The sequence below is a fragment of the Manis javanica genome, chromosome 1 (genome assembly GCF_040802235.1).
Source record: "Manis javanica isolate MJ-LG chromosome 1, MJ_LKY, whole genome shotgun sequence".
Taxonomy (NCBI): domain Eukaryota; kingdom Metazoa; phylum Chordata; class Mammalia; order Pholidota; family Manidae; genus Manis; species Manis javanica.
Window position 1 is genome coordinate 239,380,072 of NC_133156.1, and position 26,697 is coordinate 239,406,768.

The following is a 26,697-nucleotide window of genomic DNA, read 5'->3' on the forward strand; positions in this document are numbered from 1 at the left end:
TGTATTTCATTACTGGTGGGGGAGCAGATCTCATTTTAATTCACATTTTAAAAACACAAACTCCCATAATAAATAACATCCAGAAAAATTATACTTGATGTTTATATGAAAAAATTTTTTTATTAATGAATCCATTTATGAATAACTTTCTGGAGTATGTCAACCAATTTGGTAGCTGTTCTGGCTTACATGTCAGAGTGAAAGTAAGATTATGCACTTATAAGAAGATGAAAATAATTCCTGGGCCAGAGAGTTTTCAAAACCACTTTTTTCTTTTGAGTTTTACATATCCATTTACCCTTTAGCTATTAATAAATATTTATATAAACATGCCAATCCTCCTTGAAAGCATCCTTTCTTTCTTCTTGTTAATATTTCACTTAAAGATCAAAATGTTTAATCCAATTTCCCAATTACAGTCTTTGGAAAAGTCTAACAAGGATGAGACTTTGCCCTGAGACTCTTGGGCCTAAATGTCTCCTCATTTAAAACAGCAGCAACCGAACAATGAGCTTGTTCTTTACTACGCTTCAATATTAGAGGCTAATCATTTGAGTTCACTTATTTTTAGAGAAGTTGACCATCTTTTCAAGCCCTCTTTTCAAAGAAAAGTACAGTGAGTGTCTCGGAAATGAGCACATATGTAAGAACAAAGGAGTACAGAGGTGACAGAAACATTTTTTGAAGATAAGAACTTCGAAGACCTAAATAAGAACAATTTCCTATGATTCTGGGTAAAGGTTCACAAAGTTACAGAAATGAGTCACGATTAAAAAATGCTCTTTTGCCCCTTGTAATCTGTATAGTACAATGTTTAAAACTGAATTTTAACTGGAGTAAGTCATTAATTGTGTTAAATCTCTTTATGTTAATATGCACGTTTTAATTAAGATACATGGGGAATTTGGAGTTTTACCACGAAGTGAACGCGGGATATTTGGCTCCTCCCATACGCCAGGGGGTGACCTCCCCGGGGGGGTTGCAGGCCAGGCAGCCTGGGTGAGGCTCTGAGCGCAGTGGCCTCTGGAGTGGATCGCCCATAACACAACTCTTTTACCCTTTTCCCTCATCTCATTCTGTTTCACAAGTTGTACAGATAAAAGGCTGGTCAGTGTTTAGAGCAGAGGTCAAGGTTGCCTCGAGAAGTGCTTAAAGTGGCCGATGGATGCGTCAGTCTCGGGACAGCTTTGCCCTCCATGCAAGAGGGTGCGGGCACAGGAAACATGGTGCTAGGCCAGCTGGTGTGACTGGGGTTTGTGAGCTTGAAGTGTAGATGTGTGTGTGCGTGTGTCTACTTACCTGGAGCTCCCGACCATTTGTTGTCATCACACCACACACACACACACACACACACACACAATTTCAAAACAAGCTCTATTGGAGTTTGCACTTCTGCTATTCTGACCAGATTCCAAATCAGGTCATTATACTTCCCTGTTCAAACTCCTTCCCTCCTGTTACTTTAAGATGAAATGGCAGCATCCACCTGTCTGGGTAGCCACTCACCTCTGGTTACATTGGATGGTAGCTTTAAGTTACCAATTCCATTTCAGTTTATCCACTGGTGCTTCCGGGAGATACACACCGGAGACGCGCTTAGAGTCTCGCTTTGGTCATCCCTGGTTTTCACCGGCTGACACTGCTGGTTTGGGCTTACTGCCTGAGAAGCATGGACAACACCTGATGTCCAGGTGCTTGGGACTGGGATTGAGACGTGGACTGTCACCCAGAGTGAGCAGCTGCTCATTTTCCTGAGCGCACAGAGAAGCCGTGTTCCCGAGCCTCCTTTGCAGGGTGGCCTTGTGACTAACAGACAAGGAAATGTGGACAGAATGGTGTGTGGCGCTCCCAGCCCCAGCTCCTGAGGACGTCCCTCAAGGGTCCCTCCACGAGTCTGTTCCTCTAACTAATAAACAGGGGTGGCCTCCATGGTACACTGGAAAGCCACTTCTAGGAAATGGCAGAGCTTTACTGCCCTGGGTCCTGAAGGATTGCACTGCAGCTGGCCACCTCTTCACGCAACCCGCCCAGTAAGTCCCCAGAGGCCTGACTACCCTCCCGGGAAGGCTGATCCCACTTCTGGCAATTGGCCCCTGACATCTCTACCTACTTGTATCAAAGGTGCCTTATGCTGGACCTGCACAAAGTGGAACTCATTATTACCCCACCAAGTGCTGTGTTCTTCCAAGATTCCCAGTATCAGCTGTCAGGTGAGAAATGCCAGCACTGTCCTTGACGTTTTCGCCTTCTTAACCATTCATATGAAACCATTTACCTGGGCCCAAATACCTCTCAAGATGAGCAGTTCCCCCAAATCCACCATCACCGCTCTGGCCTAACCCGCCTGCTCCTCCAGCCCAAACCATTGCCCGGGCTTCCTAAACAGACCCGAAATGTCCCGCCAGCCTCCTTCCCTTCCGTCCACGGGCCAGGCGCCTGCCAGTGTCCATCCACACTGGAATGTGTTTTTAAAAGCAGTCCACAACACCACTAGAAGCAATGAATTCAGCTGGCCACGGTGACGTGACCCTCACAGACCCAGTGGCAAGCAAAGGAAGGTCACAGAAGGGCAAATTGACCCATGAAGGTTGAGGTAAAGTGCAGATTCCCTTGGAAGGAAACCGACGTGGGAGAGACACGAGGAAACCCTGTGGGAAATGCTCCCCGGAGGGGCTGATGGTCACACAGTTCTACCAGAGGCCAAGTTTATTGAGCCATGCCCTTAAAAAATATACATGTCACTTTGTGTAAGCTATACTTTGCCCTAAAGGTGATCACTCAGTATAGAAGTGAAACAAAACGAGAATTCAAATAATGTACACTAACTGTCGCTGTGCTTGCCTTCCCAATCCGTAAGACGGAGACCGAATTCTTTATTGACCCCCTGGCCTCTGGCCTCTAGTCCCCACGCACCATAGAGCCCCTGCCCGGCACTCCCCACCTCACTCTAATGCTCTGGGAACACCAAGGGGTCCGCAGGTCCCGTCACGCCTCATGGCTTTGTGCTGTACGCCTTCCTGTCTCTCTCCTTTCACATCTTTTTTGACTGCATGACTCAACCATCTTCAAAATCCTAAGTAAGAAGCTCCTCCTCAAGGCCACTCTTCTAGCCTCCTGACCAGCTTGAGGTGATCCTTTTCTCTGGTGGGATGATATTATCCTAGATTCAAAATGTGTTGATTTCTATTCCCCCACAAACCTTTAAGCCCTTTCAGAACAAGTACAAGAAGACCTATTCAAATCAGACTTGAAGCTCTCTTGTGACACTGAACTGGATTAAAGCCAGGGAGAAAAATCAGATTATGAAAACCGAGTGATATGGTTCCAGACAACTATGAAGGTAATGAGAATGAAGGGAAAAGAAAATACTGAGTCAGGCGGAAGTTGAAAAGAATGACTTATAGGGAAAGGCAGTATGAGACATTCAGGGCAGACACTCAACAGTGAGTAAACACAGCCTATTTCCAGCCTGGAAAAGGGCAAAAACTCAAAGGAGAGGAATCAGTGAGGCTATTTTAGTTGACGTCCATTGCTTGAATTGCATGTCCATTTCCATAGTTTGTTTCAACCTTTCTCTCCACACCCTGCAGCTTGCTGATATGACTGCCCAGTCACCATGCTGGAACGGGTGAAGGAAGGGCATTGCACTTCAGCTGTGTACCGAGGCATGATAACATTTTCCTGATAAAGAGAAACAAAATGCTGTATATTGTCTATCACAGCATGAAACCTCCTACATAATGTGGAACCTCTAAGGCACAACCACTGCTGTGTCCATGTTCATATCAATATCATATAACTACTCTTTTCAATATTGATCATGTTATAATCAGCACAGCAAGGAAACAAAAAGAAAGACAGGTTAGGTGGGTAACCACACAATGTTGCCTATTTGTGGTGCGTGCTAAAAACGTTTGCATTGAGCAGAAGGATTATCCAACTGTCCTGTTGTGACTGCACAGCTAATTCCGGAGCTTTACCACAAAACTACTCAGCACTGACTTAAGCCACAGATGTTCTCTGCACTCACCAGGCACTCAGCAAACCAGTGATGTTGGCTTTAGAGGTATTTGCATTAAAAAATTTTTTAATGGAAATACAGTTATTAAATATATACCACTTATACCTGTCATTATTATAAATCTTATTGCTGAACAACAGCTCTGAGTTGGCTGTACTGGTTCAACTGTTCAGGTGTGAAAGTTCAGTCTTGGGGGATGTATGTGACAGGGTCCATGATATACCACCTACTAACACTCATGCTGAGATCAGAACGTAAATTGTTCTGACCCCAGATCCCACTGGCTGCAAGCATGGAGGGAGCTTGCATAGTCCTAAATGCAAAGAAAGTCTTACATTCTGGGTGGACCACAGTCTGCCTTACTCATGATCAATATTCTACCACCATTGGTCACCACATTGGTGGTATGGTTTTTGCGCTGGTCATAATCATCTTCTGGGATCCAAGCAGAAGAAATCACCACAGATCCCTAGTACGGCGGAGCGTGTGCATGGACGGTCAGCTTGAGGAGGGGCAGCAGCCTGGCACTGTGAGGAAACAAACAGAAACTAAGCCTGGAAAACTGAGCCCCAGTTCTCCTGATGTGGCCACAGACCAGCTCTCCAATCTGAAACACGTCACTAAGCATTAATCCTCTCATTATAAGATATAAGGCCTCGGACAGGGTTTCTGTATTGATTCCTACCTTCCTAATTATTCAAGCTGATCTTTTGTCAATAACCTGAGAGATCAAATTTAAAAAGTGATTCCAGAATTTGAGAGGCTGCAGTCTGAATCTTGACTCAGCTACAAATTAGCTATGAGACTTCGGACAAGTTACATAACGTTTTTAAGTATCACCTTGCTCACCAAGGAAGTTTGTAATAACTATAGATTTACAGAAGGGATTAGAGATAGTACAGATAGTCTATTGAGCAAAATGTCTGTGGATAGTAGACAATTATTGCGGTGGTGGCTGTTAATTGCTTATTTGAGTCAATCGTTTCTCTGAAGAGCTGAGTGTTAGCCCTAGAGGTGCTCCCAGTTCTCCCATTCTAACTCATTCTCAGCTATGTAGGGACTTAGAATTCATAATACAGGGCTGTCTTCCTGTTTTATCCTTTCAACAATTTAATAGTCATGAGCAGGACCAGCCTATCATGTTGTCAAAAACTAACCTGTCTTCCTCTATCTTCCAATATTAGCTCTACACCTAAGATAAAAAGCTCTTTCACTGAAAGAGTCTCACAGGCTCTCAGAGGGTGCCCACCTTTAATTTCTAATTTTGCTTTCAGCAGGATTAATTAATGGGAACAGTCTGTGTATTAGGTGAGAATGAATGAAGGCTTAGAGAAAAGGAAGGTGTGAGGACATCAGAGGAAGGAGAAGGAAGGGTGGGCTTCTAGAGCTTCTCTCCTCTGCAGTAGTTCCCTTTCATCCTGTGTGTCTTAGCTCTGTGGACCTCCTGTCCCCGAGCAGGTGGAAGGGGCTTCACTTTTGGGAATTTAACTCTAGGGCCCAAGTTGTGATTCTACTGGGAACCTATCCCTTGACCTTGGACAAGTTTCCTCTGGCAAGACTAGTGTCATCTCTGACCTACTTCTCTGAAAAGTTTCATATGGGACTCAAATGAGATGTGACATATGGGAATGTTTTGCAAATAGAACTCTTTATGCAGGGAATAATCACTTCCAATATTTTTACATGCATTCTGTACTTTTTGCCAACTTTGTATGTTACCCAGTTTCTTCCAATAGTACCACTTATTTTATAGACCATAAGATTAGATTTAATCATCATTAGGACCAGGTGAATGTCTTCTGTAAAATTAATTTAAAAATTGTATGGAAATGCAAATTTATGTAAATATCATGCAAATGAAAACAGTGCTTTATGTTGAGCTCCCTATAGGATACAGAAGATCAGGCATGGCTCCACTTACAGGAGCAAACATAACATACAAATTTTATGGCCTAATTAATCATATGCAATATTATAACAGTAGTAAGCCAAATTTCCAGTAAATAAAAATGAATTACGAAGCATATACACTTCTAACTCGATGAGCTGTCGTAAGGTTTGTGAAGCATGTGATCCCTCCGGCAGCTCCCAGGGAGGTGGGTGGGATGCTCCTGTGCCCGCTTGGAAGGTGTTATAATTAGGACACACAGAGAGACACAATGAGTGGTGGAAATAAAAGCTGAAAAGTCTTCCCAAGTAAAAGTACGAAGTCTTTAAGCTAAGGTCGTCAAGCTCTTTTAATTTTGGTTTATTTACATTTTGCATAATTATGGCCTAATACAATGTCTGGATTATAATAGGCCCTCCATTAGTGCTTGCTCATATTTAGTATTCTGTAATAAATCACCCTAGACATGTTTATTTATTCAGTAGAGGTTTAATGATTACTTAATATGCATAGAACGGAATAGTAAATACAAAGGGAAGGTCTTTGCTCTCACGAAGTTCTTGGGTCACTGGGGAGATATGACAAGAAAACAATTCATTAGAATCCATGGTAGAAGTCTAGAATGGGTGCAAGAAGACTTTGGGGAGGTGATACCACTGCCTCATGGTATTTAAAGATAGAATTTAAAACCTTGATATACGTTTAGAATTTTGTTAGAACCTCTCTTTAGAAAGAATTAATTTTCAGACTAAGTTATTATCAAGGGACCTTCATGAAAATTCTACAGGCTTGGCTTCATCTTTAAAATGATGTTTTATTATCTAATATGCTCTATTAGTTGTTTCTATATGGTCTTAAATATTCCATTTATTAGGCAAGCAATATTTAATACCTATTATGTGTCAGACACTAGCTATCAGGTGTTGGGAATATAGAAATTAACAAGGTAGGGTCATTCCTGGCCTTTATGGAGCATTTAAATGAGTGGGGAAGATATACATTAAATAACTGAATATGTAACGATAAAGACTGTGACGGAAAAATGTAAAATCCTGTTACATTCCTTGAAGCGGTAATGTTTAATATATGACCAACACAATAATTAGGAGGGACAAATAAAGCAAAAAGAGGGATACTTTGGGACAGCATAAAGTGGACAGTGAGGGCACAGACTAGTAATCAAGGGATAGGGTGCCCAGAGGTGCTGGCAGGTGCCAACTCACAAGATGGCCTTGCAGGCCTGCTTACTCCATTAGCAATATTTGAAGTGTTTTGAAAATTTTATGTAAGCACATGTTATGATCAGTTTTACCTATTTTTTTTGTTTGTTTGTTTGAGAATCCCTCTGGCTTCTTTGTGTCACTGGGGAGATAGTTTATAAAGAGAAAGGATGGAATATTTTGCAATGCACCAAGAAGGAAACAGTGGCGTCTTTGACTAGACTGATGACACAGTCGAGGTTGAGATGAGTCGACAAAGCTTAAGTAGAACTACCTGGACCTGGTGGCTGTGCACATGAGTTAGAGGCCAACCTGAAAGACAAATTCTGATATTTTGCCGTAAACGGTTACGTGAATAGTAATGCCTTTCATAGAGAAGAAGGAACACTAGAGACAAAACATATTTTTTGATGAGTTGAAATTGTGACTTACCCAAGTGCAGCTATTGTAGACCACTGGATGTATATGTTTGGGACACAGAATAATGTTCTGGAAATAAAATATAAAGTTGGTAGCCACGGACTTGTCAGTGATAATCACTTAGTGGTGAGTGAGGGGTGTCAGAGGAGCAGGGATGCACAGCCTAGTAGGGCGTCAGGAGGAGCCGGTGAAGGACAGCACTGCGGTCAGGTGGGGCAGGGAAGGAGAGACACACCGGGGCGAGCCCTGAATATGGGAATGAAGTGAAGCCCGAAGGGACGGGTCATTGACAAAGAGGTGGTCCGCGGTGTGTGTGGGCCGGGGGCAGCCGGTGACCTGGCCGCCTCCTGACCCTTTGGTCTCAGCTTCTCCCCTTCCTGCCCCAGATGAAACAAAGAAAGCGAGGGAGCACGCGGTCAGGCAGAAAGCAGTGAGCTGACCCCAGGGCTCTGGCTCACTGGCCGTGTGGCTGTGGGCAGTTATTTTCTAAATATTTTAGAATTTTTCCACAGTGACAAGGGCCATCACTGTGGAAGGTGGGCGCCCCTTGCCGCAGAGCCCGGCTTGCTGGGTGGGGTGACGCAGGCGAAGCTGCCGTCCTCTGACTCTGGACTCTCCTTCTCCCCCTTCTTTCTCCCAATAAATACATTTTTCTTTCTGCACTTTCTTTTTTTCTACCTCTCAAGAAGATGTCCCAAACATCAGAGAATACATCGGTCACCAATAACTTCTCTCTCCTGGTGTGCACACATAGGCACACATACCCAGATACACACGTACAGAAGGCTCAGATTTGAAAATGAAGGCATTTTACCTCACAGAGAGCAAGTGCTTCCTGCCTAATACCAGAGAACTTAAAGCTGAAAGTGAAAGAAGGAACAAAACCACAAATCAAACCATTGGATTTGTGACTTTTTAAAATTCCTAGACACAGAGAGGACACCAATGGATCAAATATTTAGAAAATAACAGTCACTCAAAAAAATGAACTCAGTGTTGTCTTAAAATACTACTAAACATTGAACTAAACAGCCAGTCTGAAAGTGACTCAAAGGAAAACAGAAAGAAACAAGAACGGCCTGGCTAGTCCTGCGAGCTGACCACCAGCATCCCGGCTCTCTGCACGGACACACAGTGATGCACTCTGTGGCCATAAGAAGTTGCATGTGGCCATTGACTTTCCTTGGACAACTGATGAGTGTCACTGTGCATTGGAAGGTCTAAAGTCCCGGTGCCTTCAGTTACTCTGTCTCCCCTGTGGGTAATAGGGAGCCCAAGTGGTTTCCTGGAGTCAGGACGGTGCAAGAGAGGTGTCCCTGCCCGCCCTGCAGTGGACAAGAAGCCTGAGAGAGAAGTGGACTTGATGCTTTAAGCTGCAGGGATTTTGACTTGCCTATTACCTGAGAACCCCTAGCCTGATGGACACAGCAGCCAAATAAATTCAAATAAGGAAAAACACCAGAAATAACATCAGGAATTAGTAAAGTAGAATGCCTTGCTATGGAAAAAGATGAATAAACCTAAAACCTCTGACAAATTTCTGATTCATTAAATAAAAAATGTGAGAAAATACACAAATAAAGAGCATTAGAGATAAGTAAGGAGAGATAGCCACATTACAGAGGAGATAAGTTTTTAAGAAAGTTTATGAATGCAACATAAAATTCTGTTAATAAGCTTGAAAATATGCTGAAAAATATTTTTCTAGGAAAACATAAATAATCAAAAAAGAATTCTGTAAAAAGATTTCTGGCTCATAAGTTTCAGGAGCTTTCTGTGGTCCTCAAGGGATACATGCTTCCTAATTCACTTCAAGTTTCAAAACATAGGAAATGATCTCTATTTTAAGAAGACTGATGACCTAGTTATCTATACCTACGTGAATGCAAACACAAACACACACACACACACACATGCCCACACGCACGCACAACATCTCAAGGCTACAAGGATGCTCCAATACTGCAAAAATATTAATGTGTGTTTCCTGATTGATGTGTGTAACTTGCCTAAGTCATAGGTTAGAAGATGAAATCCATCCACTCTTTTTGAGTGACAATAAAACTAATTGTAAAATGTAAAATATTTTCCTGATTAAAGGAGATGTCAGTAAATTTGATGTGGAAGAGAAATATCTTAATATGATTAATGGGATATATCTCAAACTGGTTTGAAGTATCCTAATTAATGCAAAACACTGTGGAATTCCTATTAAATCTTGCTCAAAACAATCAGGCCCATTATCACTATTATAATTCAACATTGTTCTTGAAGTTTCAGCCTATGGCCTCAGGCACAAAATATAAATATTTAGTATAAACAATGGGAAGAATACCAGCACACTCAAAAGACACCATAGTCTAAATAGAAAATTCAGTAGTATCAAATGAGAAATTGTTCAAATGTTTAAAACTTAAAGTAAAATAATGGCATCCAGATTTTATCTGTTAAAGATCAGATGTGTTGCATATATAGCTTCCAATGCAGAGAGTCTGCATCCACGAATAGTAAGCTAATAAAAACAACAAAATACAGCAGCTTTTAAGTTATGTTTTATTATAAAAACAATAAAAATATTAGGATTTTGTTAATATATTCTGTTAGAGATAGTGAGCTCCTCAGAAGGATCAGCCCTAGTCCGTCATACTTGATCCGCAAACATTTTTTTTTTCTGTTCAAGACTTAAAGATAAGTCGGAAAATTGCAGTCTCTTTGATCAAAGTATTTTCGAAGAGTCACTGTCACTCTCTCTCTCCATACACACTAGCTAAAGTTGTTTTCAAATTTTACAGGAGATAGGAACAAAGTGTTTTGCTGTTTGAAAGCATGTCCCTACCAGCCAGTCTGACGCACAGCATTTTTTCTCTACGGTAATTGAGCAATAACCCCTCACCTCTGGCACCCCCAACCCCTCCCAATTTGGAGAACTGTTGCTTTTTCTTTTCAGATGAACAGTAAAGTTAGATGGTGTGGTAAGACTGAGCGTCACCTATTATATGTCTAGTTCCAAAGCTAAGGGTGAGTTGTGCCTGGCTAGACAATCCCTTTGTCAATAAATGTCTTCAATCCTTTATCACATTTATGATTGCTTAGTTTTGGGTCCTTGTTATTAGACCACAAGTAGTCCTGTTAAGAGGGTCTATTGGAAAAACTCAGTCAGGATCAAAAACAACTCTTTTTCTGATTGACTCATTTGCTCCAACCTTATGGGAGTTCATTCACGTAGTTGTAACATTTTAGTTTTCATCTGACAGCTAGTAACCTGAACCCCATCTTGTACAAAATTCTATGCAAACAGTCCTCTGGGGGATTTATCCTGGCTGCAAGTCATTCTACCCTCTTACATTCCCTTACACCTAATTCCATCTCTATTTTTTATTTCATTCTTTCATTGAGTTTTTTACTGTATACCATGCTAACTTATTTTTGCTGTGAATTAAGCAATATGCATGTACACATATTGCTTGCATTTCACAAATCTGCATGGCACACTGTTTTTTATTTTCTCCTTGCTTTCTTCCTTCTCTGCTCACCACGATTTATCCCTATCATTTGCCTGCATGCCTACCAGTCCCCCAAATCACAGGATTTTGATCAAAGGAATAAGCCTTAAGCTGTAAACAGGCTCCACTCTGTGAAAACACTGGTGACTTTTCCTGTAGCAGACTTAAATTTGAGTCCTTTTACCAATAGCATAGCCACAAGTTTGAAGAAAAAGAAAGAGAATTTTCATGAAGGACAAATGCAGACCAGTGCTTTGGGACATCCAAGCCCCAGAAAGATCGTGTGGGCTGCTAATTGCTTTAAATATCACTCCTGAAAGTGGTCCAGGGAGGGTGAGTCTGCACAGTGTCTTATTAGCTGAATCAATACTTGTGCTTTAAAAACTGGCAGCACATGAAGACCTTGGAGCTTCTTTTGTGGCAAGGAAATCAAAATGGAATATTAAATATTTGAAAAGTAGGTCAGACTTAATAAATGCATTTTCGAATAATCCAGCCTTTAAATTAAGCCACAGTATGGAGTGGATGGATCTGTAATGACGTGCCAGCAGCCACACCAGTCCACACCGGTGCTTCTATTATGTCAAAATTCTATGGACACAGAAATAGCTTAACACAAATCTACATCCAAAAAGCCACAACAAGGTCCCAGAAAATTAAACACCTAATTCTCAGTAGAGGTAAATGTGTAAGGAGGGTGGGGATTATGCCAAGACCTGGTGTCATAAAGTCTGGAAGGCACAGTTACCCAGAAAAGAGGTTGTAACACACACACTCCACACACACACACGCACACACGCTGCGAGAGAGATGTCAGAATTCCCATCTTGCTTCCCCCACAATCTGACAGGGCTTTCCCCGCTGTCCTAAGAATGATGTTCCCCAGTCACTGCCAACAGGATCTGGGAATGGGGTGGTTTTAATGAAACGCACCCTGGGCTCTGCTGTCTTTCAGGGCCCTGGGTGGGTGGACACATACCGTAGCCTTTTCTCTGTCACTGTTTCTGAGATAGCGCTACTGGCCCAGCTCCACGCAGCTCGTCTTCCCGGGGAAGGTGGGCGGGCCAGAACTGTCAGCATCTGTCTCGATTTGCAGCAAAGACCAGAAAACTTGGCCGATACTTGTCTCTGGAATAAACCAGTAATGAACAAGGCACAGATCAAACCTCTATTTAAACTCGATCAGTCTGCTCTTGGTGCTTCGCATCGGGTCTGCTTTGCCCACCGGGTGGGGCAATCTACATCGATCCCCAATCTGATGATCAGCACAGGTACTTCCTAAAAGCACCAGATTTATCCAAACAGAAACAGTGTGAGAAAACAATTAACATCACCTTCTGAATTCTGCATGCACATTAGAACACCTAAGGTGTCATTCTAACCATGGCTTAGAAATGACCCTGATGAGAACCCAACGCAGACCAACTGGACCTGAATCTTTTCCACTGGGCCCCAGGCATCTTACTAATGCCTCCCAGCAACTCTAATGCTTGATCCACAGTGAGAACATTTTAAGTCCTATCTCTGCCAGATGCATGGCCAGGCTTAAACATCCTGGACAAGAACTTGTCTACCCTTTAAAAATTATATCATCTTGTAATTTACTACTGCAAAGGACAGCCAGTCTATTTCAACTTCAGAAAACTAATTTTTCCAAAGCAGTTCCTCATAGTAAAACAATTTCCCCTGCAAGTTTCCCTTTGGAACCACAGGGAACACATTTTACCTCTTTCTGTATTTGAAGATAATTGTCGTGATCGTGACCCCATTACACTTCTTTTTACAGATATCTCAGGGTTCTCCCTCTGGTTCCAGGCAGTGTGTCGACACAACCACATGCTTCTTGGTTATCAGTTGAAACGAACACGTAAAGGAAGAAAAGTCCCCTTGGTTTGATGGTTAAATGTCCTCAGTTACATTTGCAAATAGTGTCTCAAAAGGGTAATGAGCAGAAGTCTTAAAAAAACCCTCAAAAGCAGGAAAATCAAACTTCCACAGAGTATTCCTATGGAACATTGTTTTAACTAAGAAATTCTCGTATCTGAGTTAGGTCACTTAACAAGTTGTGGTCCTGAACTGAAATGACTTTATCCTTCAGGTTAATTATACTGCCTTTCACAAACTCTGTAAACTCTGGACACATTTGGATAAAAACAAAGATTCTCGATGTTTCCCTTGTGTTCATGTGCTATTTTAAGCTAAAGGGTATTAAAAACCCTAAACCTGATAATGTTCAGACTTCTTGCATCCACTGGTCTCTCCCTCACTTTTACATTTGATTTTTAAACATTATAGACATTATTTTTAAATAGTTTCACCTTGATGAAATTATAATAAAATATAAAGTGATGAGGGAAATTTCTTAGCTTAAATTGCAATGCATACTTTCTTTAGCTACATGATAACAGGAATATTATGTGATCTGAAGACAGAAATTGACTTGTGTTTAGAGCTTAATTACACTGAATGCTCAAATCACCTCATTTATTTCTTAAAAACATCTCTATAAATAGGTGTTATTACTAGCACCATCATTTTACAGATGTGAATACAAAGTTTCAAAGAGGATAAAGATGTAAGCAATCCAATAACTTGTGGATCTGCACTAGTTTTAATTATTTTAATTCCAAATCAATTAAACTTCCCATATTTTCACATGAGCCAAAATAAAGTTGTACATTTCTGGTGAGAAAGTTATCATTCCCTCCTCCCAAACCCCAAATCCTACCCCCCATATGCATCCCAAAATCAGGGAAGAAAGAATTAATTACCGTATCACCGTGGTGGGAGCAAAGAAGCATATTTACATGGAATACGTCTTTATTGAACTTTCCAAAAACTGGAGCTCCAGTAAATAGCCCCTTATTGTATTCTGTTTTCTATCAGTGTGTATACACATTTAATTTCCTCTACTGGGTCACTGCTGTCCAACAATTTACAGAAAACCATAGAGCAACTATATTTGTAAATTATGTATGTGTGCCCATTCTCCACTGTGCAGAAGCACAGATTAGGTTGCAGAGGAGCAAATTCTCTGCAGCATCTGGGAGAGAGAGCCTCCCACACACCCGCAGAAGGAGGCAGCCTCTCCCTGAGCCTTCATCGCCCGCCTCTCTGACCACTTCATGTCTTACCCTCCAGCCTAGAGTGTCCTCTACCAGGACACGGGTAAACTATAACGAGCTTTTCTACATCTTTCATCAGAGTCCAGATCCCAGCCCCCAGGGGAGCTCACTGGGTTCACGGCTCACCTTTGTGGCCCAGGAGCCCATCACTGGACCCCGCACACTGTGGGTGCTCAGTGACCGGCTATTAGCCAAAAAAAAAATGAATGAAAATGCAAGCTTAGCACCTTATGGGGCAGGAGGACCCGTATGAGGGCCCCGGGGCCCTGTGGCCATTGGTTCTTCCAAGCAAGGCTCACATCCTAAACAATGCAGGAGAGCGCACAATGGAGAAGGGACATACAAAACGCAAGTATGCTTTCTGACCTTGACAGTGACCCCAATAAATCCAGGTAGAAATGACACAGTGAATTCATTATGAGAGTCCACGTTCATCATTCATTTGCTTTCTTGTTCATCCACAAATAGCCGCTGAGTGCTTCCATGTGCCAGCATCTCTGGGCTCCAGGACCCCACAGGGCACTAAAACGAGATCTCTGCCACCGTAGCACTCACAGCCCGATGTTTATGTTCCTGTCCCAAACCTGCATCCATAGAATCCCTTCCAGAAAGGAAGTGAGGTCGGTGTTTTCATAGCTCAAGATACTGATTGGGTAGCAGGGTGTGAGACTGAGCGCTCTGTGGTCTGCTGAGCTGAAACCTGAGAACAAACAAGTAAACACAACATTGTGATTCCTGAAATAACATTTATATAGAGCAAGAGATTTTAAAAACCAGAGTGAATAAAAGTTAAACATAGAAAAAGACAAACAAGGGTGACATGAACATTGAAGACTCTACATGGCATGTAGCCCAACAAGGAAGCCCTTGCTTAGGGGAGGCCCTGATGAGACAAGGGGCCAATTGCTCCCCGCCCTGACAGGGAAGAGCAGAGGTCCTCAGAGGGCAGCCAGTTACCAGCACAATGTATTTTGTCCTGGTGCTGCTGCTCTGACAGCATGCAGAGCCTGCGAGATGAGTGTCTGGGGCACCAGTGTGTGTAGGTGCACACGTGCGTGGGGGTGTCACAGAGTGTCCTTGCCAGGAGGGCGCAGCAAGAGCTCCGGTGCCACAGGGCAAGGCCGAGTGAGGAGGCTTGCAGAGCTCAGAGACGGTGGCTGTCACTCAAGGACTCATTAGCCATGAAAGGGAGGCGGTGCAGCTTGTTGTCATCACACTGTGAGGACGCTGGCTGCCACCCAAATTAGCTCGCTGAGGGAGTGTGAATCAAAATGACATGTAATCTGAATGTTAATGGAAATTTTCTCTTGCTGCAGGCTTCAGATTCCATCGAGAAAGCTGTCATCTGGAAGACATTATCTTCCCTCTCTCTCTCTCACTCGTTTTGATTTGAATTTTCAAGTTTACATACAATGTAAAAATAATTTCTAACCAGCAGTGCCTGGACAACTGATGTTTAGTAAATTACATAGCTGAGTCAGTGGTGTAGGGCCTTCCCTGAAGAAGAGAGGGATTTCAAGATAGTAATATAGTTCTTTACTCAGATTTATGAAACATGACAACTCTAATCCCAAGTGCAAATACTTTGAAAAAAACAGGTCCAATCATCACTGTTAACAAGAATGCATTTTTGTTTCTTCCTATACATCATAATACAAAGTGAGTAACCGCGGATGAGATGACGCATTAAGCAGTACTTGTTTAAAGGGCCACCATATAAAGGACTGTCGGTGGGCATACTTACTGCCAAACCCACTATCAAATTACTTAAGGTCAAGATTGCTTATGGTTTGCAACAATATTTGAAGAATTTTGATAGAAAAAGTAGTAAACTAAGGTAGCTAGAGGGATGCAGACATGGAATAATGGATGTAGATGCAATTTATGCACATTCCAATCAGAGTTCCTACATGGAAATATATTGCAGCTAATAGTTCTCAGAAGTTAAAAATATGGAAAAATGTGCTTTGATTGTCAATGACCCTGTTCCACTGTAGATGCGGATTATTAGAAACGGATGGTGCAGTCGCTGTGGGGCAGGACTTACTGTATCTCTTCCTCTGTTTCACTCACCCTTTTGTGAATTTAGTGAAGTTGGAATTAGGAAACTACTCCCAAAGTTTATGAACAAAGAAAACTTGTGCATGGTTTTTAAACCATACTTGAGTCAAAATCAAGTTTCCTGAGTCTTCATATCAAAAATTATGTGAAAGTATGAAAAACAAATGCTGTCTATTCTTTTTCTGCCCAGTACTTGGAAACATTCACTAGTAGGTATTTTTAAAAGAGAGATTGGTGTCTGGGAGGAAAGGGACCTGCATGCCAGTTCCATTCCACAGTGATTATCTAGTTGTGGTAATTATGAAAATTCGCTAGGCGTTTCTTTACATCGTTTTGATTTGATTTATAATAATTATTATTATTTGAGATTTTTTAAATTATAGGATAATAATAGAAAAATTGGGGACCCATGTCCTTACATATGACTAATAATAATAACAGTATCTCTTTGCCATATGCCAAGGACTGTGCTGAACACCTAATATGTGTTACTTTCTGTAATTTTCATGCCAACACTACTAAAAGTTACTGTCTTTGTTTTAAGATGAGAAAGCTGAAGCCTAGAGAGGTAAGTAACTTATTCAAAAGTACAAGATACTAAACAGCATAGTTTGATTTGAATACAAACCTCCCTATTTCTAAAACAGATTTTATTAGTTATGTATATATTCTGTTACTTTAGCGGTTCAGAAGCCTATCAATATTTCTAAGATAGTTGTTTTAAAATACATTGATGAGTATTCTTTAAAATGTTTTGAGCTGTGGCAAATCTGATATTTGAAAATAAATGAACACAAAAATCAAATTAATGTGATTGGTGATCATGCTTTTTCAAAACCATTTTGTTCAAAATCTAGGTCTCCTTATAGCTCATGACACTGGTTTTCTATGTGACCCTGATAGTAATGCTAAAGGAGCAACTCTAAAATGGTTCTAGTCATGGAAACACAGGGGCACTATTGCCCATCTGCTCTACGCCAGTGGGTGCTGCACTGGGGGATTCGAGCCCTCCCATCACCCTATGAAGTAACTGTTCACATTTGAAAGAAAAGGAAACTAAGACACGGTGAATTAAATGAGACGTAGTTGGAATAAGGTGCCAGAAAATGGGCCCCAGCCTGGCTGTTTCCTCATTAGGCTTTATTTTCTTGGCAAGTTCTAGATTTACAGAAAAAATGAGAAAGTAGTACAGAGAGATCCCATAGTCACACAGAGTGTCCATTTTATTACCATCTTGCATCAGTGTGGTACAGTATTCTAATCAGTGCAATGATACTGATAAGTTATTATTTACTAAAGTCCATAGTTTATTCAGATTGTTTTAGTTTTCACCTAATTGTCCTTTTTCTGTTCCAAATCCCATTCAGTATACAACACACTACATGCAGTTGCCAAGCCCCCCTCAGTCCCTCCTGGCGGACCGTGCTGCACACTTCCTCTCGCCTTCAAGGAATCTGAAAGTTTGAGAAGAACTGGTCAGACACGTGGCAGGATTGCCCTCTGTTAGCATTTGCCTGATATTTTACTCATAGTTTACCTGGACTATGGGATTGGGGGCCGAAGATCACAGAAATTAAGTACCATTTCCAACAAATGCTATCAAGGGCACATAATATCACCATAGCTTATTGATGTTGACTTTGAACTTGGCTTAAGTAGCGTGTGCCTGGTTGTTCTATGGTAAAATTGCCCCTTTCCCCTTCCACTCGGTCCTCTTTGGAAGGAAGTCTCTGCAAGCAACTCAAGCTTGAAGGTGGGGAGTTATGTTCTCTCTCCTTTAGGGAAGAAGATCTGTAGAAATTATTTGGAATTCTTCTGCCTGGAGATTTCTCCCTCATCACACATTAATTTATTAATTAATTTTCTTACATCAGTATGGACTCAGGGAAACTGACTTTATGCTTTGAGTCATAATCTAGTACTATTTTGTTAACTTTGTGGCTCAGTTGTTCCGTTTCACCTGCAGAAGCTCTTTCTGCTGTCCCTTGAGCATCTCTGGCAGACGCCATCAGTGTGTGCGACTCCCTCTTTCTGAGCTCTCTGCTTGCCAGCCCTGCTGCACTCTCCGGGCTCACCTCACTTATTTCCTGGCCCAGGCCGGCGATCAGCAGTTTCTCCAAGAAGCTCTGGCTGCCTTTATTGGAGAAGGGTATTAGAAACCAAGATCTGGGCACTAGGGGTGCTCTATGCTCCTGAAGGGTTGTTTTTTTCTAGTCTTTCAGCTGGCAGAGCTGGCAATACAATTGTATTGGCAAATACAATAAATCTATGTATATATAGTAACCATGTATATATAGACAGCTATACCTATTTCCATATGTAACCATCTGTAACAACATTCAGCTAAATGTGAGTTCTTACTGATGTCTCCATCATTAACCCATTACCATATTAATCATTTAGCTCCCTCCCTTTGCATATATGTACATATCCACTCCAGCAACAAGGGCCTGGGCTCCTACCACCTGCCATCCATTTCCTTAACTGTCCAGTTCCGATAAACCTATAGCAGTACAGGAATGGTTATACAGTGTTTCTGTGGGAAAAACTCAACAACTAGAATACAGTGCTTATGTTCAGCAACTCTTGTCTTTACTCTTCGACTCCACTCATTTCCCTCCACAACACCTCCACCACAGTTGTTCCATTTGTTTGTAGTAGCCACAGTCTACATTCTTTCCTGGAATCCCCCACCTCTTAAATATTTTTATTTTAAATTACATACACTAAGGTTCATTCTTTTATGATTTTTGACAAATGCATAATGTCACATGTTCATCATTATAGGATCACACAGAATACCTACAGCTCCCTGGAATTCCCTGGTACTTCACCTCTTCAGCTGAATCTGCCCCCCTGAACACCTGAAAACCACTGATATTTTTATTGTCTATAGTTTCATCTTTTCAAGAAGGCCATGTATTTGGTGTTATAGAATATATAGCCTTTCCAGACTGACTTCTTTCACTTACCAATGAGTATTTAAGATTCCTGTATGTATTTTTTATTCTTAATAGTTTATTTGATACTAGATAGTTCTTCAAATAATTTTGATACAATTCCTTTATCAAATATATATTTTGCTAATCTCTCCCACAGTCTGTCATTTTTCTTTTTGTTCTCTTAACAGTGCCTCTTATAGAGGAGAGTTTAAATTTTAACAAAGCCCAATTTATCAGTTTTTTTCTTTCATGGTTTTGGTGCTGTATCTTAAATTTGTCACTAAACTCAAGATTTTCTCTATGTGTTATTATAGAAGTTTTATAGTTTTGCATTTTTATATTTAGATGTCTCATTGAGTGACCTTTGTGAAAAATATAATGTCTGGATTGAGTTTTGATTTTTTGTTTTGTTTTTGACTTACGGGCATCCATTTGCTCCAGCGCCGTTTGTTGAAGAGGTAATCCCTTCTCTGTTAAATTGCCTTTGCCCCACTGGCAAAGTTCATTTGCCTTTATTTCTGTGGATCTGTGCCTAGGCTATTTTGATCCATGGGTCAATGCTTCTATGTATCTTTTCTTTCACCAACAATATGCTGTCTTGATCACTGTGGATTTATAATAAGACTTGATGTCTGGTAATGTCAATCCTCCAATATTTTTCTTCTTTTTCAGTATTGTGTTGACTATTCCATATCTTTAGATTTTCCATATAAACTTTAGAATCAGTTTATTAGTATTTAAAAAATAGCTTGCTGGGAATTTGATTGGGATTACATTGAATCTCTAGATCAATTTGGAAGAAACTGACATTTTAACTACCAATTTACTTAGACTTTCTTTGATTTACATGATCAGAGTTTGGTAGTTTTCTTCATATAGATCCTATACATATTTTATTAGATTTATAACTAAGTATGTCATTTTCCTTGGTGATATTGTAAATAGTATTGTGTTTTTAATTTCAGTTCCAGTTGTTCATTGCTGGCATGTAGGAAAGCAATTGACCCTTGTATATTAACCTGGTAGCCTGTGACCTTGCTATAATTGCTTCTTAGTATTAGAGTTGTTTTGCTGATTCTTTGGGAATTTCTGGATAGAGAATCATTTCTTCTGCTAACAAAGGTTTTATTTACACTTTTCCAATCTGTATATCTGTTATTTCCTTTTCTTGCCTTATCACACTTTTTAGGACTTCCAGTGTGACATTGAACGGGAGCTGTGAGAAAGGATCCCCTTATTTTATTTGATCTTGACAAGATACCCAGTTTTTCACCACTAAGTGATAATGTTATCTATAGGGATTTTTGTGGATCTTCTTTATCAAGTTCCCCTATATTCTTAGTTTCACAGAAATTTTTATCATGAATGGGTGTTCTGTTTTGTTAAATGTTTCTTCTGCATCATTGATATGATTATATCATTTTTCTCTGTAACCTACTGATGTAGTGGACTGCAGTGACTGATTTTCAAATGTTCCACCAGCTTTGTATACATATTGGATTTGGTTTGCTAACATTCTGCAGAGAATTTGTGCATGATTCTGCACTTGAATTTGTATATTCATATTAGTCTGTAGCTATCCTTTCTTGTAATGCCTTTAACTGGTTTTGATATTAGAGCACTGCTGGCCTCATAGGATGAATCAGTTCATTCCATTTCTATTTTCCAGAAGAGACTTTTTGACAGTTAATGTAGCTTCTTCCTTAAATATTTGTTAACACTCACTGTGAAGCCTTCATGGCCTGCTGCATTCCTTTACTTGGAAGGCTATTTGTTATTGATTTAATTGATTGAATATGTATAAATTCTTTTAGAGTATCCATTTCCCTTAGTGTAAGTCTTGGCAGTTTGTGTCCAGTTCAAGGCATTGGTGCAATTCATCTTAGCTATCCAATTTTTGTGCATAGAGTTGTTTATAATATTCTATTATTGGTATCCATTGGATTATTAATGATGACCACCCTTTCTATTCTGATATCAGCAATTTGTCCTTTTTTATCCACCTGATGAATTTGACCAGAGGTTTATCAATTTGATTGAACTTTCCAACAAATGAGATTTTCGTTTCATTAACTTTTCTCTATTTTCTGTTTTACCAGTCATTGACTGTCCTCTAATTTTTATTACTTCTTTTCTGCCACTGACTTTAGTCATAAGTTGTTCTTCTTTTTCTAGTTTCCCAAAGTGAAAGTTAGGCTTATTTATATTTTGATAGTTTTTTAAAGTATGCATTCAATGCTATAAATTTATTTCTAAACACTACTTTCACTGCATCCAATAAATTTGTATAAACGCATTTTCATTTCCATTTAGTGTTTATTTTCACTAAATACCTCTTGGGACTTCTTATTTGACTCGTGTTATTACAGAGGTGTCTTATTTAATTTCCTAATATAGGGCCTTTTTTGACTTTCTGTTATTGGTTTCCATGTTAACTCCAAAATTTTCTTATTTTGTATGATTTCTACATTTTAAATTTGTGTAAGTGTGCTTTATGGCCAGTATTGGCCTTTCTTGGTAAATGTTCTATGTGAGTTTGAGCAGACTGTGTTTTCTGCTGCTCTTGGATAAAGTGTTCTATATATGCCAATTAGATCCGGTTGATTAATGATGCTGTTTAGTTCAACTAAATCCTTATGGATTTTCTGCCTACTACATGTATCAATTACTGAGAAAGGGTGCTAAAGTCTCCAAATATCTTAGTGGATTTGTCCATTTCTTGTTGCAGTGCTCAGTTTTGCCTCACATATTTTGATTCTCTGTTTTTAGGTGCATACATGGTAAAGATTGATATGTCCTCTTGGAGAATTGACACTTTTTCCTTTTGAATGCCCTTTATCCTTGTAATTTTCCTCTTTATGAAGTCTACTTTGTCTGAAATTCATAAATCTACTCCAACTTTCTTTTGATCAGATTTGTCACAATATACGTTTTTCCATCTCTTTCCCTTACCCTATGTCTTTAAATTTGAAATGGGTCTGTCATAGACAACATAGAGCTGGGTTAGTATATTTATTTTATTATCTAGTACATTTATCCACTCTGACAACCTGTTTTTTTAATTGGCTTATTTAAATCATTCTTATATAAAGTAATTATTGATACAGTTGGATTAATATTGATCATTTTCTAATTGTTTCCTACTTTTGCATACTTGTTCTTTGTTTCTTTTTTTTAATCTTCCCCTCTTTTTCTGTGTTCTCTCTGGTTTTAAGTGAACTTTTTATATGCTTATATTCTTTCTCCTTCCCCAACATATCAACCATACTCTAAGAAAACTATGTTTGTGTTTTATGGGAAATGCCAACATAACTTTCTTGGCCTGGAAACAAAAACTCCAGTTGTGTTAGTTAAACATAGCCTATTTTGAATTAATACTACTTCAATGCATTTGGGTTGCATGTATCTGATGCCACAGGGTCCCCAGCTCCTCCGTTCTGTCCCTCATAGCGCTGTTGCCATTCATTGCATGCATGCATTGCTGTAAACACCAAACGATTGTTGCTATTATTACTTTGAACAGATATCTATTTACTCAAGTAAGAATAAGAAAAATAAAATATTTTATTTTACCTTCATTTATTCGCTCTCTGATAGTCTTCCTTTCTTTAGGTAGATTCAAATTTGTGGCCTGTATTTTCTTCTGACTGAAGGACTTCTTTACCTTACTTATTGGGGAGGGCTATTCTGCTGATGATAAATTCCCTCAGTTTTCGCTTTCTGAGAAATTCCTTACTCCTCTTTCTTTCACTTCAGAAGGATAATTTTGCTTCATATAGAATTGTTGGCAGTTGCTTTTTTCTTTCAAAGCTCTCCATATTTCATTCTACTCTCATTTGGCTTGTGTGTTTTCTGATGCAATTCTTTTTCTTGTTCCTATAAAGATGATTTGATCATTTCCCCCTCTGGATTCTTTCAGGATTTTCTCTTTGTCTTTGGTTTTTCTGCAGTTTAAGTAGGATAGGCATAAGTGAAGATGTTTTTGGTATTTATTTAGTGTTTTCTGAGCTTCCTGGATCTACAGTGTTTAACATATGTCATTAATTTTAGAAGATTTGCTGTCATTCTTACTTCAAGTATTTCTCTAGCTCCATTTTATCTTTCTTCTCTTTGGATATTCCATTTTCCATATGTTACACTTTTTAAAATTGTCCCACTATTCTTGACTATTTTGTTGTTTTTTTCAGGTTGTATTTTCTTCACACTGTAGTTTGGGAGGTTTCATTTGGTCTCTCTGCAAGCTCATGAGCCCATTCCTCAGCCATGCTTAGTCACTGACCAACCCAGCAAAGGCATTCTTAATTATTATACATTTTTTTTAGTTTAGTTTTTCTTTTTGACTTTTAGATTTTTTTTCTTCTTAACATTGCCCATCTGCTCTTGCATGTTGTCTGCTTTTCCCAACAGAACCTGTAACATATTTTTCATAATGATTTTTAAATTCCATATGTGATTACCCAGAGTTGGCCAAACTGCAAGGTTAAGGCACGGTCCTCCACACTGACTTGGCCCAAGACTTCTGAACCCAGCTGCATGGGGTGGGGTCCAATTTCAAAGATAGAAGGAAAAGTCTACATAAGATCACCCATACTTCTGATACTACTGCAAGTTCAGGGTTTCCCCAAATCACTCACTACTTTGAGAACTCACTAGAAACACAGAACTCACCAAAAGCTATTATGTTCACAGATATGGTAATTATAGGGTGAGGACACGAATTGGAGCCAGCCAAAACAAGGGGTGCATAGGACCGAGTCCAGGAGGGTGCCGTTGTCCTCAGGGCTCCTTCCCATCCTGGCATCCATGGGTGACGATACACACAGGTGTGGAGCATCACCAGCCTGGTTTTCTACTCGCCCTTCCCCAGAGGTCAAGCTGAGGCCACCATGGTCGGAGGGACTCGGCCTGCTCCACCTTAGCGGCACAATCAGTCAGGTGCGGTCTGAGAGGCTCACCAAGAAGAGAAAGACACTTCTTTCAGGATTTAGACTGTCTACAGGTTAGGAATAACTGAGGACAAAGATAAGACCTCTCTTGAGCAAGACCAATTTCTTCACTATACATCACAATTCAAGTCTCTTATACCCTAGTGTGGTTCTGGCACTCGGTGTCTTCAGAGTGCAGGTTTTTAGTTTCTTTGAGTTTCCTTGTTTTGTACCCATTGCTGCCTAGAGTTTCCCAAGAGGGCCTTCTCGGTAGAGCCTATGCTTGCAGCTCCTTCTGCAGTGATCCACTGCTGGGTTACTGAAGCTTTGTTGATGTGGATTGAAGTTATTTACATGTGTGTTGCGGGGAGAAGATGCATTCTATAGTTTTATGATTGAATCGTTACTCAGCCTGTGTTTCTGTGCTGAGGTCTTCAGTTTTCCTTAACCATTTTTTCCTCTGTTTTAGACACTATCGCTTTGTAATATAGTTTGAAATCAAGACTTGTGGTGCTTCCAGCTTTGTTCTCCTTTCTCAGGATTAGTTGGTTATTTGAGGTCTTTTTGGTCCCATATCAATTTTAGAATTACTTGTTCATTCTGTCATAAATGTATTTGAATTTCTATAGGGATTGTATTGAGCTGTAGATTGCTTTGGGTAGTATAGTCATTTTTAACAATATAAATTCTTTGAATTCATGAGCACAGAATGTCTTTCCATTTATTTGTGTCTTCTTTAATTTCTTTAGTCAATGTATTATAGTTTTCACTGTACTATTCCTTCATCTCTTTGTTTAAATTTATTCTTTCTGAGGCTATTGTAAATGGCATTGTTTTCTTAACTTCTCTTTTTGAAAGTTCATTGTTAGTGTATAAAAATTCAACAGATTTCTCTATAAAGATCTTGAAACATCTGAATCATTATTTAACAAAATTGACTCAAATCAGATAGGAGACCTGGAAAAATATACCTTTAAGGTGCAATACTTTACTCCAATTCAAATAGCCTCCTTATGAATTATTTTGCAAAATACATGCCCTATATGTTCTGAATTTGTTATGTGACAGAAAACATCTAAGAACAGTGACAGTGTTTAGCATTATCAGGTCCACATGACCACCCAACATTCTATTTAAAGATGTGATTATATTTCTGTGTGGAAAAATGAATTACAGCTCACCAGAGTTACAATGAGTTGGAAGCCGGCTGATTTCCTCCCGTGCAGGAGATAATGATTTATAAAGTGGCCACAGGGACAGGTGAAAAAAAAACAAAAATTTTTGAAAGGTCTTCCATTTCGATATTTCTTTAGACTTTGTCTACTTTATTCTCTTTACAAATAAGAAATGCCTACCTTTGTAAAAAGCATCAACAATAAAAATCACTTGAAAATTCAATTCTGTGCAGATGTGGAAAAAAATCCCTGAGGAATACATTTGCATAAAATTTGACATGGTAGTATTTCTGTGGGAATGCATTTTCAATATTTTTCCATAAAAAAGCAATTTCCACATGCTAACAATTAATATGGGAGGTGATAACTGTAGGAGAGAAGATGAGGTGACTTTTAAATGATTTGGCCCACAAAATCCCTGCTCTGGATGACTCTGTTATCCAGACTGGCTCTCAGGGAATCTGCTGATGAATTTAGACAGCCATCTCCCCGGACAAAGGAAGTCTATAGAGTTGGGGCGATCATCTATGCAGTGTGAGCTAACTCCACTCCCTCCTTCCAACCACACATACTCCACCAACACCCACCTTCCCAACTCCCTCCCTAGTTTTGCATAAATGGCCTCCATATTTAAAGGTCGGGGAGAAATGGAAATGGGCATTTGTGTGGATCAACCCCTTTTGCTTTTGCTATGAGAGACTTGGCCTGAGAAGAGATTAACAATGTAAGGAATTGGTTAAAACTCCCATAGTGGGCCACTTAAACTGGACTTGGCTTTTAAAAATAAAAAGTGGACACAATACATTACACAGGGCATGGGAGAGTTCATTTCAATTTTTGCACAAGTTTAACTGTACAGAGAAAAATCTTAAAATTCGGTTATACAGAAAAGTAGAGAATAAGGCCCAAAGAGTACACATAATCAGAATAGAACTGGGGTAACCACTTTCTATGAATACACTTATTTTTTTGTATAACGTTTATTTAAACATCCTGCTTGAGCCAGTCTCCCGATTATGACCCAAATAATTCATCTGTGTTCACTTTAAAATAGTACTGGGAGATATGTATACTTTATTAGGATACTGTTCAATGGCACCTGGGAGATTAAAATTCTACACTTTTGTTTGCTTTAGTGATTCTCTAAGGGACTAATTAGAAGGAAATTTGGATTTTTTTGTGTGTTTACAAAATTGTACACATATTACCAAGTAGACTTCACAAACTGAATTGTGAGAACTCTATGTTTTAACTTTTAAATAAATAAATAGTCTGATAAAAATTATAATGGTTTAGATGTTAATATACCCAAATGAAATTTGAGGCTGTATGAAAATACAGAAGTGTCGAATGGAATTTTGCATGAGAAAAGGAGCCACAGGCGAGTATGTTCTGTCTGCATTTGAATGGATCTTTT